Genomic DNA, 14,434 nt, shown 5'->3' with positions numbered 1-14,434 from the left:
CTTATTTTTGAAAAATCCTTCTTCTTTTCTGGACACAGAATTTCAACAATACTCTTCAAGCATTCCTTAACTCATTACATCATCAACTGCCGTAAATAATCAGGCTATAAACGATTAAAGATTATAAATAAATTTGGCATTCCTTAACTATTTCACCATCTGAATATGGCTTCAATTTTTTTGCTAGTATCCATGGCTACTGCATAAGTAGCTTTTACATAGCATGTTGACTCTGAACCAGCTCTACTAAATATCTTTTGTTGTGCAGACATTTTTATTAAGTCATTTACTTGGTCTTGTCATAATTGCCCTTTGTACTTATCAAACTTATTTGCATGTTTAGTCTTGTAGTGTTGTTTGATGTTATACTCTTCCAAAACAGAAACAGATTCGACACACATCAAGTTTATGGGCTTTGTTTTAATTTCCACAAAAAAAATAGTTTATAGTCCAGTTTATAGACCACCTACCTTGAAAACTTAATTCCTCTGTGATTCTTCTCTTTGGTCCAATATCTCACTCTATAGTGATTAAAATCCATAAACTGCTGTGCCATCTTCGTGTGAGTAATTTCTCTGTAAAATTTTGTTGGGTCCCAGGCTATGTTGGTATCAGAGGGAATGAAGAAGCTGATGCAGCTGCAAAGGCAGCTAGTCCTTCACAGCATACAATGTGTATTGAAGGAGGCAATTTGAAGCTAGTTGTCATAAAACGACTAGCAGAGAGATGGTAAAATGAATGGAATGAGCAAATTCACAATAAACTACACGAGATCAAACCTATGATAGAAAATTTGACACAATAAACAGTATGATAGGAGATCCTTACCTGTTTGAGAATTGGACATACTCAATTGACTCATCAATACCTTCTGAAGGGTGATGACAAGCAAGTATGTGAGTATTGCAACTGTTTTCTAAGTGTAAAACACATACTGTGTGATTGCTCTGTCTTCGAGGTGAGGCGTAGACAGTATTTTGGAAATTCAAGTCTGACAGTGGTGTTGGGCCAAAGGGCAAATCTTGAGAACTTACTGGACTTCTCAGGAAGTCATTAATACGTACAAAGAGATTTAACTATTTATTTATGTTTGTTTTATATATATTATTGTTTGTTCATTTTTATTGCTGTATATTTTTTGTTGTTATTTTATAATATAGATATATATGTCTTGCTTAATTTATATATAGAAATTCATGATATGTTGTGGTGCAGGTTGGCCTTTGTGCCAAAAAACAGCAACCAACCAACCATCCAATGTCTTTACTAGTTGATGCCATGGTAGGTCATCTTTTTTAACCAAAAAAAATAAAACACCACAGGTAATACTAATTAATAATAATTTATTAATTTAAATTTCATAAATAAAACATTTCAGGATTTATTTACCTATAGAATTGATATGGTAGACAGGATACTTGGTTAAAGTATAGTTTGAACTCTTACTATAAATATGATAAATATGTATTTTAATGTTGATCACAAAATCTCTCCAGACACAGTGGCAATATAGAATGAAACTACAGAATAACACAGAACTTTCAGTCCAGCTTGACAAAGTAGTTAAGAGTATGAGCCTGATAGCATTGCAAACTTCCCGAAGACACAGAAGACCACAGAACATGTATATTGGAAGTTGAAGTCTCATATTAAATTGTATCACCACCTAGTGTCAGAAAAAAACTAAGTAATCTTGAGTGTCAAATATTAGGATATTTAAAATAGCTAAAATTTATGAATTTTTCCGAAAATGCAGGATATTTAAAATAGCTCAAAACCAATGAATTTTTCCAAAGCCAAACTATTTCAAATTTCTCTTAGCTATAATTTAAAAATATATGATATGAACTACTCATGATGTGATGTTCTTTTGGTGATATTTACAATAAAGTTAAGATTTATGAATATTTTTGATCTAGCTCCGTGGGCCGCAAGTGTCCCATAGGCCTTCTGTTGGCCATTCCTGCTGTAAATTAATACCCTTCTTTCCTACTTTTTTTTTAAATTATGTAATTAAACATAATTAATTATATTAAAAATAATAAAAATGAAAAAAAAACGAAAGAAATGTGTTAATTTTGAAGAAAAAGCTTCGAAGTACAATTTCCTTTTTCTCGCCTTAGCGCGAAACTTGACACTGATGAGTCATTGTTTACACAGCTGGATGACCTTGAGAACAGCTGGTGTCGTGTTTCGCGGGACATTCTCATGAAACTCTCGGGTGGAGAAGGGTAAAAAGTAGGGTGAATACTAGATGGAGGGATATTTCAAAATTTTTTTTTTTAATTACGATTTTAATTGAAATTTCCGACCCCCCCGACTTAATTACACGTAATTATAAAAAAATCTATTAATTAAAAAAATTAAAAAACTATTGGATGTTGTTTTTTACATCAGAAAATAGCTTTAAATAACTTTACCGAAGTAAAATCGGTGCGCTAGAACTTTAGAAGGATGAATAAAGTTCATAAAAAAATCCCATAAAAAAACAATTAAGTGTTAATTGCCCCTCATTAAGGGTTAATTAAAATCGCAATAAAATTTTTTCGCGCGGGTAAAAATTTTTCAAAAAATTTGGGGACTGAAAAAACATCCGAAAAATCAAAAAAAAATTTTTTTTTCTCCCGAGGGTCCAAAAACCCATTTTCGGTGTAACGCTATGTAAGCCGATCGAACTGAGTTCGATTGCGGACAGAAAGGGGTTAATATTGCTGGGTACAATACTACAGTAACTTTAGACTCTTAAGCAGATACTTGCCAGACTCAGGATGATAGATTACTGATTCACATCATGCTAATGTTGCCAAATATTAGCGTATGTTGCGTTGACATATTTTTGAAAAATTCCTAAAATATATAAAAAATTGCCAAATTTGTTTTCTCCTATTGTCCAAATTAAGTGTTCAAATTATGTATTAATTTATTAGTTTGGTTTCTGTTTTTTGAGATTTGGCTGAAAAAATGACTGTCCCAATTAACCGGTGGCCAAATTACATGGAATCAAGTGTATATATTGTATAACAATTGTAAAAATGTGTGTGTATGTATATGTATACAGACATGTACGTACGTATGGCAGTGTGTGTAAATTATTCAATTTTTTCAATTTCAATGTTAGAGTTGGCTGTTTGTCTGCCTCTGTCACTGGACCAAGATTTTTTTCTTTCTCGTTTAATCAAATAATATATAAATATTTGGTGTGATTGTGAAAACTCCTTTCTTCATAAGTCAGTTTCTCATGATGACAACCCTTTTGTTTTCTAATGTCTTTTGACCCAGGGTAAAATAGGTGGTCGTATATTTTCATTTACTGCTCTACACATATCTTACAAATACTATAATAATTTCAAAAGATTAATTAATCAGAAATTTTCCTGTGTAATATGGCAGCTAATCAGAGAAATCCACCAGCAATCAAATAAAACAAAAATTTCTAAACTTTATGGGAGAGCTGACACTGATGTGTAAACGTAACTGATAACTGAAGTTGCCATTCCCATTCTGCCTTACATGACACAATGTTTATTTTCTGTGCTTTACAGAATGTTTCTGATTAGTTTGATAGACAAACATCAATTATTTTATTTAAATTAAAATTCTGTAAAGTTTACGAAAATACTGTGTCAAAACCCCTCTTGAGTTAAACAGTTGCGCAAGGTTGAGTTAACCAGATTTAACAAGTAAATCCTCGTGCTAGACAACGGGGGAAAAGAAAATGATTTAGAATAAATCTGACTTTGAGTTATTTTAGTTCAAGTTAACGAAGTTCCACTATAATACACAAATTCTGATCACTGTGTATTTTTTATTTTGTTTAATGTTTAGGCGACTATTATAGACAGTTGTTTCTTTTACTGATAGTGGAGATTAATTTAAAATCTAATATTGATTGTGAGAAATTATTGTAAAATGCGACTGGAAGAGCATTGCAAAACTCCAAGGTATCAAACTAAGTTCCAAATATAACATACAGCAATGTCGATTGTCATTTTTAAAGTTTGAAACACTTTCAGATTTTAAAATAGCTTTATTAATTATGCAGTGTTTATGAATATGAGAGAGAATTCTGTAATACTGTTAATAATAAAAATTCAATAAATTTTTATCAATGTTAACCTTCCAAGTCCTTCACAATTATCATTTACAGACACAATCTATGGGGGCAGGTGTTAATGAACTGATAAAGAAAAAAAATAAATACAGTAGAGCGTTGTTAAGTGGAACGTTGGTAAGTGGAATGGCCGGAAAGTGGAACCATTTACAGTCGGACTGTGTCGTGCTGAATCGAATGTTTTTGATACTAAATTTACTTCTAAAGTATAATTTTCATGTTTTTTATATTCTTTAATATATTTATTTTGTTTGTACAAAATGCAGAAATAATTGTTAACGATACGATAGCCTCGATGATTATTATAAAAATTTTCGTTAGGCTTAAAAACGACGAAAATTCAACACGAAGTGACACGCGACGGAGAAAAATTCAACAGGAAGCGATACGCAACGGAGAAAAATTTGAACATCGGACAGGTTAATGTATTTTTTTGTACAAAGTCGGAAACTGGAACAAATCATTAACTGGAAGGACCCCAGTCCCCAATTGGTTCCACTTACCGACGCTCTACTGTATACCATTTCAATTAAAATTATTATTTTTAATTTTAATAATTTTGATTGCATAACAAAACAATTTTCTTTTTTAGTTTATTAACATTTTATGAAGTTAAAGAAATATATTAATGAATAAATTTAGTAAGTATCTATTTTTGATCATGGATTATATAGGATTTGTTAGTGAATAATAAAAAATGGCATTTTTCTTTTTTCAGTCATGAAAATTTATGGTTATGGAGTAATAACAGGTTAAACTACTTTAATAATTCAGTGATTTATAAAAAATATAACTGTTAACTAGGAAAAAGTAATTAACTAAAAAGTAGGAGAATCAATAGTGTATGTGCATAGTAAGTCAAATGTTTTTTGTAAGACTGTACTGACCATACTGTAAGACAGTTTCTCTCAATGGGGGCGATAACGCCCCCAAGTGGGAAATTTTTCTATGTTGGGGGCGATTAGTAACAATTTATATTTTGGGGACAAAAAACAATTTTCTGGGTACGATATAGTAAAACATTATATTAAGAATAATTAGATGTTTTATTCATTTTATTGTACAATAATTAAACAAATAGCATTCCTATGATCCTTCTTCCTTCCACTTTTAACCCTCTTTGTACCGTCCAAACAAAGAAATTAGTTACAATTAATACAAAAAGGTAATTTGCGATTACTTTTGACAAATTTTGAACCAAAGATAAACAAATTGGCTCAACTTGGTCAGCCTGAAGGTTCACACTACAATAATTTTTCTGTACAGTCAAACCTGTTTGTATGCGGTCTTTTTTGTGCGATTTTTTTTAATGCGATTTTTTTTTTATTTGTGCGGTATAGTTGGCGACTAGTCTCATGCGATTTGTCATGTCTCACGTTGACTTATTATAGCTAAATAAACTTATTATAGCATAAATGAACTTATTATAGTAATATTATTGCACGAATATGCGAAAAATGAAATAATTTACTTTTTAAGTCAACAAAACACCACCTGGACAAAAATATGTAAAACAGGCGATAGACCAGACGATGCAGTCAAGTGCTGACATCTGTTGTCAATAAATTTTATTTCGTACGGTTTTGAGTTATTTTCTATGTGAGACTTTTTTATGCGGTCCCTATCCACTGCATAAAAACAGATTTGACTGTATTTTAATTTAAAATTTATTTTGTATACTAGTACTTTCTATATATTAACAGGACTTATTATACTGGAAAATATCTGCATCCATATTTTCCAGTATAAGAAGTCCTGTTAATATATAGAAAGTACTAGTATACAAAATAAATTTTCAATTAAGTTAAAAAAGGACACAAAGGTATAATAATTAAATTTTTCTGTATACTTGAACATTTTATATTCAATAAAAAGTTAGATTTTATTATATTTGTGAAATTTGTTAACACTTATGTTTTTTGATTTGTTAATTATATTAAAATCTAATACATATTCTGAGTAAATAAATGTTTGTTTACAAAGTATATAATTATCAAATAAACTAATAAACTCAACAAAATTTTTTTTGAAGTGAAGGGGGCGATATGATGTAACTATTTTATTGAAGGAGGCGACGATTTGTTAGATGTTGAGAAACTCTGCTGTGAAGGATGTGAGGGTCAGGGAATTTGTCAAAAGTTGTTCAGAGGAAGTCTGGAAAAATCATGAAATTTAAAACACATTTGAGTAGAACCTGTGTAGAAATAACTTTTTATTGGATAAACTGAATACAGTTATAATAGAAAATTGGTTACATTGAACCAAATTATTCTGCACCTCTGAGAGACCTTGATTACAGTGAACTGTCTCCAGTGAACTCCAAAACACCTAGTAAACCATGTGCTGCTTTTTTTCCTAGAAAACTTGTTGATAGGAAGTACAGTGCTGTATTAGTTACTGACATTAACATATCCAATGACTCACATTCCTGATTAACCTAGAGTTCTTCTCCCTTTTTTACTTTGTTGCATTTGCAGCTTTGACAATGATCTTGCTACAAAGGTAGTCCTTACAGATGAAGAAATTTTGTGATTTTTGTAATTGCTTTAGAAGAAAAACAATGGAGGAAGATGAAGAGAAGGAAGTAAAAGAAAGTGATGAGTGTAACACAATTTTTTCTATTCCAAATACTGAAGAGGCCAAGAGGTCACTGGAAATACGAATATGGAGACTTGCTGAACTACTGTAACTACAAACTACAGTTGTCCCTTGATAATCCGACAGGTATGGGACCAAACGGGTGTTGGATTACCAAAAGTGTCCGGATTACTGAAAGTGATTACATATTTGGCATTGTTTTGCTAACAGTAGCCTACAATATTCCTACATTTTATGAGTAAAATGCTGCTTAGGTTAATATGGAAATGAAAAACCCATTTTGTTTAACTAAAACATGTTTATTAAAAGAAATATGGAAGCCAATAAATGTACAGTACATACAGTATGTATAGGCATAAACAATACAGTACCTATTATAAACATTATAAGTAAATGCCACAACGTAGGTATATTAATTTTGTACATATATAAATATGTACATACCGTACTCACACTTTGAAGAAATCTTCGATTGTCTTTGCTTTTTCTTGTTTAGACAGTCTGTCATTGCTTGTTCTTGTATCTGCTTTAACATCAAAATTTTCTCAGCCATATGCTCTCTCCTCGCACCAACACATCAAAGTGTTTGCAGCCAACACAGCATCATTTACAGTTGACGGTGAAAGATTTTCCTCCTGTGCTTCCTGGGTCAGGTCTTTATCAGATTCTGTCATTTCCTGAACTATTTCTTCATCTGTTAAGTCAGCATTGAGATTGTCATCTAATATCCACCTTCGTAAAGTTTTACTTGATTCTGATGAATTATTCACTTCGTTGCAAATTTGAAGGGCAGCATCTAGTACACTTTGCATAGATTGGACGTCGGATTTTTTGTCAACTTCTATTGGAAAGAGTGGGTTACCGGGCCAAATATTTTTCCATGATTTAATCAATGTAGTAGGTTTGTTTTGCTGCCAGGCAAACACAGCATTGATAATTGCATCTTTAATATTAAACTTTTTCAAAATTGATGTGATGTCAGCATTCGGTTGACTGACAATATCCATAAGGAATTGCTTTTTGTTGTGTGTTTTGATAATGTTTTGATCCATGGGCTAAATCAATGCCGTAGTATTTTTCGGTAAGTACATACATTGCCTCAATATATCCATTGGCAGTTTTGATTTTTAATTTGTCCTTATGAGGATGTCCTGGAGCATTGTCTAACAAGAGGAGATCTTTCACTGGCAGTTTTTTTTTCTTAGCTCATCTTTAACTTGCGGGACAAAGCTCTTCTTGTACCAATCCAGAAAAACTTGTCACCCAGGCACGGCTTTGGTACATGTACATAACTGGTAGCGTCAATATTTTAACACTTGAGGGCACAAGGTTTTTTGGACTTACTCACAACTAGCAGTTTTAACTTGGGGATTCCTGATCAATCATATGTAATTTATTTAAATTTAGGGTTAATGTTACTTATGGTTCCAAAATAGCGGAACTTCCGGCAATCTCGAATAAGAGTGTTATGTGGAAATGTTGATAGAAGGAGCTATCTGATAATAAATGTGACAAAATATGTAAATTTGTTGAAGATGACATAAAATCTGATTGTGCATGAATATGCAAATCATTAGATATAACGTAGTAGATGGATGTTTATCGTGGAATTATGTAAATTAACAGTTGTAACTTCATGTCGTTCCATGTGTAGTGCAATCTGTGTTAGCTATTTCTATAATATTTTTATGCTAAAAAGATATTTAGGTAAATATATTTTACTTAAAACTAAATTTATTTTTTTTTTATTTTTTAAATATTATAATTGTTGTTACTTTTTAATATTTTTAGCTTGTTTATTATATTGTGATAATGAGTTCTTTAGACCTAAATTCCGACAAATTTTGGTCAGGTTGTACCACTCACAAATTCTATCAGTTAATGGAATCCGAATATTTGGAATTGGGTTTGGAACCAGATATTGATAATGCCTTTAAATTTACTGTAAAGTTAGGAATACAACAAATTGAATCAGTATGCATTTTATGTGCGAAAACATGTAAATTATACTATCGAAGTAACATCTTCTTTTCTAAGATGTACCAATTGTAGAACTAAGTATTCTGCTAACGATGGAACATTTTAACACAAACTCGGTAAAAATTCTTGGTGTGGACTTCTGTTGTTCATTTGGCACTGTCTTTGTCCGGAATGTACAGCAACAAATTTGGCAATTGTGGCAGGTATATCTAGAAAGGCTTGCATCGATTAGTCAAATCAGATACGTTTAGTGATGCTTATAGTCTTGAATAACACGACACCATTTAAAATGGGCGGTCCTAACAAAACCGTTGAAGTAGATGAAACAGTAATATGCAAACGCAAGTACAAAAAAGGTTGTATATTGAAATCTACGAAATGGGTCGTAGGAGAAATGTGCAGGGAGGACAAAAATTGCTTGGTTTGTCAAGTGAATGATAGATCTGAATCTACCTTAAATTGGGTAGTATCTAAATTTGTAAATTCTCGTAGTATAATAATAACCGATGAATGGAAGGGATGTAATCACATAGATAACATTGAAGGATTAAATATTGAACATAGAACAGTTAACCAATCAAAAAATTTTGTAAATTTCAAAACAGGCAATCGTACTCGGAACATTGAATGGTTATGGGGATATTTAAAAAATAAAAAAGACCTGTCAAAGCATTACATGAATGATCTATCTGACTCATACGTGTATTTGTTTATGTAAAAAAATTCATGAATTGGCCTGCTAAAAAACCTGGAGAAAGGTTTCAAATTTTTGTAAAACACTTGATATATCCAGGGACTGGAAAAACACAAAAATGCCTGGAACCTGAGTGTTCCCTCTGCACCTGTTTCTAATATTAAAAGAAAGAAAACAGAGAATAAAAAGGAAAAGACAACAACAAATTTGACTACAAAGACAAAGAAAAAAACGTCCACAACCATAGTAGAATCGACAAAGTCGAGGAAAAGAACTGCAACAAGTGCAGAAGAATCTACAAAGTCAGGAAAGATACATAAGATTGAAAAGAGAAGAAGCACTAACGTCAGTAATATTTTAATGATTTTATTAGAGTAGTTTATTATAGATAGGGAGGCACGTCCTGTATGCTCAAAATATTGGTTACTGCGCAGTTTCTAGAATTACTCAAAATAGTGGAAAGATGAAATCTCTTGACTCTTGACTCTTCCTCTCCGGATGAAATCATCTCCATCATTTCAGTTTCTCGGTCTTCATGAAGCTCCAACAGTTCTTCTATGGTGAGTTTCCTTGCATGCTCCGTAACCAATTCTTCAACATTCTCACAATCAACATTCAAAGTCATTGACCTTCTCACACACAATTTCTTCAACAACAGGTTTTGATTCAAAACCTTGAATGTCTGTTTGTGGCACACATTCTGGCCATAGTTTTTTCCAGGCCAAGATCATTACCTTGGATAACACTTTTTTCCATATCTTATCAATAATTCTCACACAATAGAGAATATTGAAATGATCTTTCCAAAATTCTCTTAATATAAGTTTGCTACCTGACATTACTTCAAAGTACCTTTGAAACAGACCTTTAGTGTACAGTTTTTTAAAGTAGGCATTGACCTGCTGATCTGTTGGCTGGATTAGAGGGGTTGTTAGATATTTAATGTGAATAAAGTTAAGATCCTTCTCCTTCAAAAGGTCCTGCAAATTTGGAGGATGAGGAGGAGCATTGATCAAAACCAAGAGGATCTTCACAGGTAAATTAAGGCTTTCTAAATAAGCTTTCACCCTTGGGGCAAATACTGCATGGATCCACTCCAAGAAAAACTCTTGTAACCCAAGCCTTACTGTTTTATCTCTACCATCACATTTAGATTATTTTTTGACATTATTTTTCTTAAAAACTTTGGGTTTTCTGAATGGTACTCCAGTAGTGGTTTGATTTGCAGTCATTACTACATAGCATAAGTGTTAACCTGTCATTCATTGGCTTGTGTCCATGCAGCTCATTTTCCTCTTGTGATGAAGGTACTTTTGGGCTTGTCTCATCACAATTAAAAACTTGTTGAGGACTAAATCCTTCAGTGTATACATACTTTCTGAAATCTTGAACAAACTATTTAGCACCTTTGCATTTGAGCCAGTACTTCACTATGTAATCATTGACTACTATATCTGAATTCATCTACATCTGTCTGGAAGCTGGAAAGGCCAACTTCAGGTAGTTGATACATCAGCTTCTTCCAGCAGAAGTAGCTTAAAATGGTTACATGTATCATCTTGATCAATCATTGTCATTATGAACTTAAGTTTAATGGTTTATTTTACCATTAATCTGTGAAGGTTGCAAGGTGACATCCAGGCACCACTATTTTAGGTGTTTTATTGTGACACCAAGTAGGATATGCCTACTTCACAAGTTTTTGAGCTGTTTTTGGATGGCAGTAATATGGTTTTGTATGTGAGACTAGGGTTAAGAACATGAAGTAGAAAATGACTGACTCCTTGCCAACTGAATTCTATCTACGCAGTTTAGTACACTAAAACATTAGATGGCATGAAAGTCTATACAATACATCACACAGTTTAGTAAGACATAGTATTTGTGGTTACACACCCTATCATGATGGAGAGAGTGGGTTTGGAAACTTTTGGTACATTAAGAATTTTCACAAATATCACATGATGAAAAGCATGGGACAGTTATTGTATGAAGATTTTTGAAGTTGGTCAATTCGATTCAGCATGACACACGTCCCAACATAGTTTCACTGGAATGCTTTTGGTTAACTGATGTTTCGGTTGATTGGTGTTCAGATAATCGATGCTTTATTGTACTTTACTATGTAATCAGTGAATAGTACGTTCTAATCCATCTACATCTGTCTGGAAGCTGGAAAGGCCAACTTCAGGTAGTTGATACATCGGCTTCTTCCAGCAGAAGTAGTGTAAAATGGTTACACATATCATCATCATGATCAACCATTGTCATTGTCAACACAAGTTTAATGATTTATTCACCATTAAACATACGAAAATCATAAAAATTAATTATGCCAAATTTTCTGAACTGCTGCATACCCAACTGTCTGCATAGAATTTCATTGTATAAATAATTGCTCAAATGCACATTTTAAAATGTCATTGTGCAGGAGATACAATGAAGTTTATAGAGAAAAGAACAATAAAGGTTTTATGAATTCACATGTCGGACTTAATTTCATGCTGATTTTCTGTTTCGCATTAAGTATTAGTTCTAAAATAAATCAACACCTTTTAACGGTTCAGCAGAACATTTAATATCATAAAACGTTTTCGATCACTTTTAGTGATCATCTTCGGTTATTCCATTCAAAGAAAGTTCCAGTTGGCTTTAATGAATTTGGGAAGGTTAAGAATTTTTATTAGTTCCAGTTATTCTTCTGAGACTGCATAATATAACTAAACACCTACTCAACCTACAATCAACAATCTAATCAAAATGTTCGAAATGTTGAAGTTTGATTGCACTATTTAAAGGTTTGAGTAGGTGTTTAGTTAGTTTTAATTAGCTTTAGTTATTAGTTACAGTTTGCATTAATGAATTTTGGGAAGGTTAGGAATGTTTTTCTTTAAAAGAGTGGATTGGTAACAAAAGTTAGTTTACTTTACCAGAAATGTGCGGAAAATCCGCAATATTGAGTTATATCAGTTTAGTCCTGAAGACATTTTTTCTTCACTTTCTCTGAAAATAGTTTAACAATGGGGGAAAAACTACACAAAAGGAGTTTCTCAAATGAAAAAAGTTTTGAAGTTGATATATTATAATACTAAATCTTTTGCATTGTTTGATGTAAATAAACTGGTTACAGCTTCCAACTTAACAAAGTCTATTCTTTAAATATGATTTTTCAACTAGTTTATCCCCTCGATGTGGGTTCCTGTCCGTGGTGAGGGGACCTCCCAGAGATGGTCTAGTAACTCTTCTTTACCATCCCTGGGATCTGAACGCCCACCCACGTGTTTTCCGTGCGTGGTGACCCGTATGCCGGAAACGGGGATCCTGGTAGTTGAGGGGCAACATACCGTCCCCAACACACTGCTTTGGCCCCTGCTTCGGATAAACGGGAGGCTCAAATCAGGCTCTGTTTGAGTCAATCGGCTGGTCGTTGAGTCATTGTTGACCTCGGCTTGGAATCAATTGATCAATGCAGACTGGGCGGACACGTCAGACAAGATGTGCTCTTCTTGACTGCATTGTGAGGGTATAGCTCTTGGGAAACCCTGGTGTGACGGTCTATGGGAATCTCTTACGTGACGGCATCCCCTTGTTGGGCCCCATGGTGGGTGGGGTCACCGGGAGCTGAATAATAATTTTTCAATATGGATTCAATAAAATCTAAAACACCATACACCAATGCATCACCACCAAGGGATTTTACTTCTACCAACCAACCAGCTTACCTTATTGTTCATGCTACAGGAGAAACATCTCTGTCCAAATGTTCCCCCTTTTTGATCCAAAAATTATTTGAATCAACCATTGGGCATCTTAAAAAAATCCAAAAATTGAGGTCAGGAGATTTACTTGTAGAGGCAGCCTCTCCTCAACAGTCAGCAAAGCTTTTCAAAACTAAATCTCTAGGAGACATAACTGTCATTATCACACCACACACAAGTTTGAACTCGTCACGTGGTGTGATATCTGAGGTCGATCTGAAGATGAATCAGACATCCAGATCGGTCTTGCAGATCAAGGTGTTACTGCTGTCTGACGCATCTCCATCCGTCGTGATGGCAAGCTGATACCGACTAAACATCTGATTCTCACTTTCGGAAAGCCAACATAGCCATCATTCGTTACTGCGAGATACCTTCGATGCCCAGTTCGACCATACGTTCCAAATCCGCTGCGTTGTTTCAAATGCCAGCGATTTGGACTTTCCCAGACCTCTTGCCGAGGCAAAAGCTTATGTGCACAGTGTGAAACTGAAGGCCACAACAGTACTGAATGTAAAAGTACTCCACACTGTGTGAACTGCCAGGATGCCCATCCTGCCTATTCCTGGAAATGCCCTGCATGGCAAAGAGAAAAAGAAATTTAACGCCTAAAAACAGTGAACAACATACCTTACCCAGAGGCTCGGCGCATGGTCACTGTAAGTGCATTAGTGAAACAGAAAACATTTGCTGCTGTTTTGAAGTCCACAAACACACGTGGGGTTCAGACAGACATTTCCGTTTCACCAAATGAATCTCTCACTTGCCATGCTAGATGTTTATTAACTCAATCCAAAGAAACAGAAGAAAAGGAGAGTATAAAGAAAAGAACACCCCTACTTAAAGCAGGGATAGTAACCAGAAATGTGGGTTCAAAAAAAGCTAATAAGAACCGACTCAACAAACAAAAATTAAAATCGGCCCTCTCTAAATCTAAAAGATCAGAGACTCAGTCTATGAGTGAGTTCCTCGACTTCTCAGATGAGAAGACTAATAAGGTGGTTACACCACCAGCCTCACCTCCAAAAGGCAAATCGGCTGTAAAATTACAGAGGGATACCTTTGCAAAGAATGTTGCCTCAAACACATAATGGATTATAAAATAATCCAATGGAACTGTCGTGGTTTTCGCAACAACTTCTCTGACATTAAACACCTGACATCGTCTACTTTATCGCTCTGCGTGGCACTTCAGGAAACACATTTGAAATCTGGAGAAAGAATTTCTTTAAAAGGATTCGATCTCTACCGTAAAGATGATGACAGCCACACTCGCGCCAGTGGAGGTGTGGC

The sequence above is a fragment of the Centruroides vittatus genome, unplaced genomic scaffold (assembly GCF_030686945.1).
Source record: "Centruroides vittatus isolate TY-2023 unplaced genomic scaffold, ASM3068694v2 contig_283, whole genome shotgun sequence".
In the NCBI taxonomy this organism is placed as follows: domain Eukaryota; kingdom Metazoa; phylum Arthropoda; class Arachnida; order Scorpiones; family Buthidae; genus Centruroides; species Centruroides vittatus.
Note: the sequence above shows the minus strand (reverse complement) of the source record.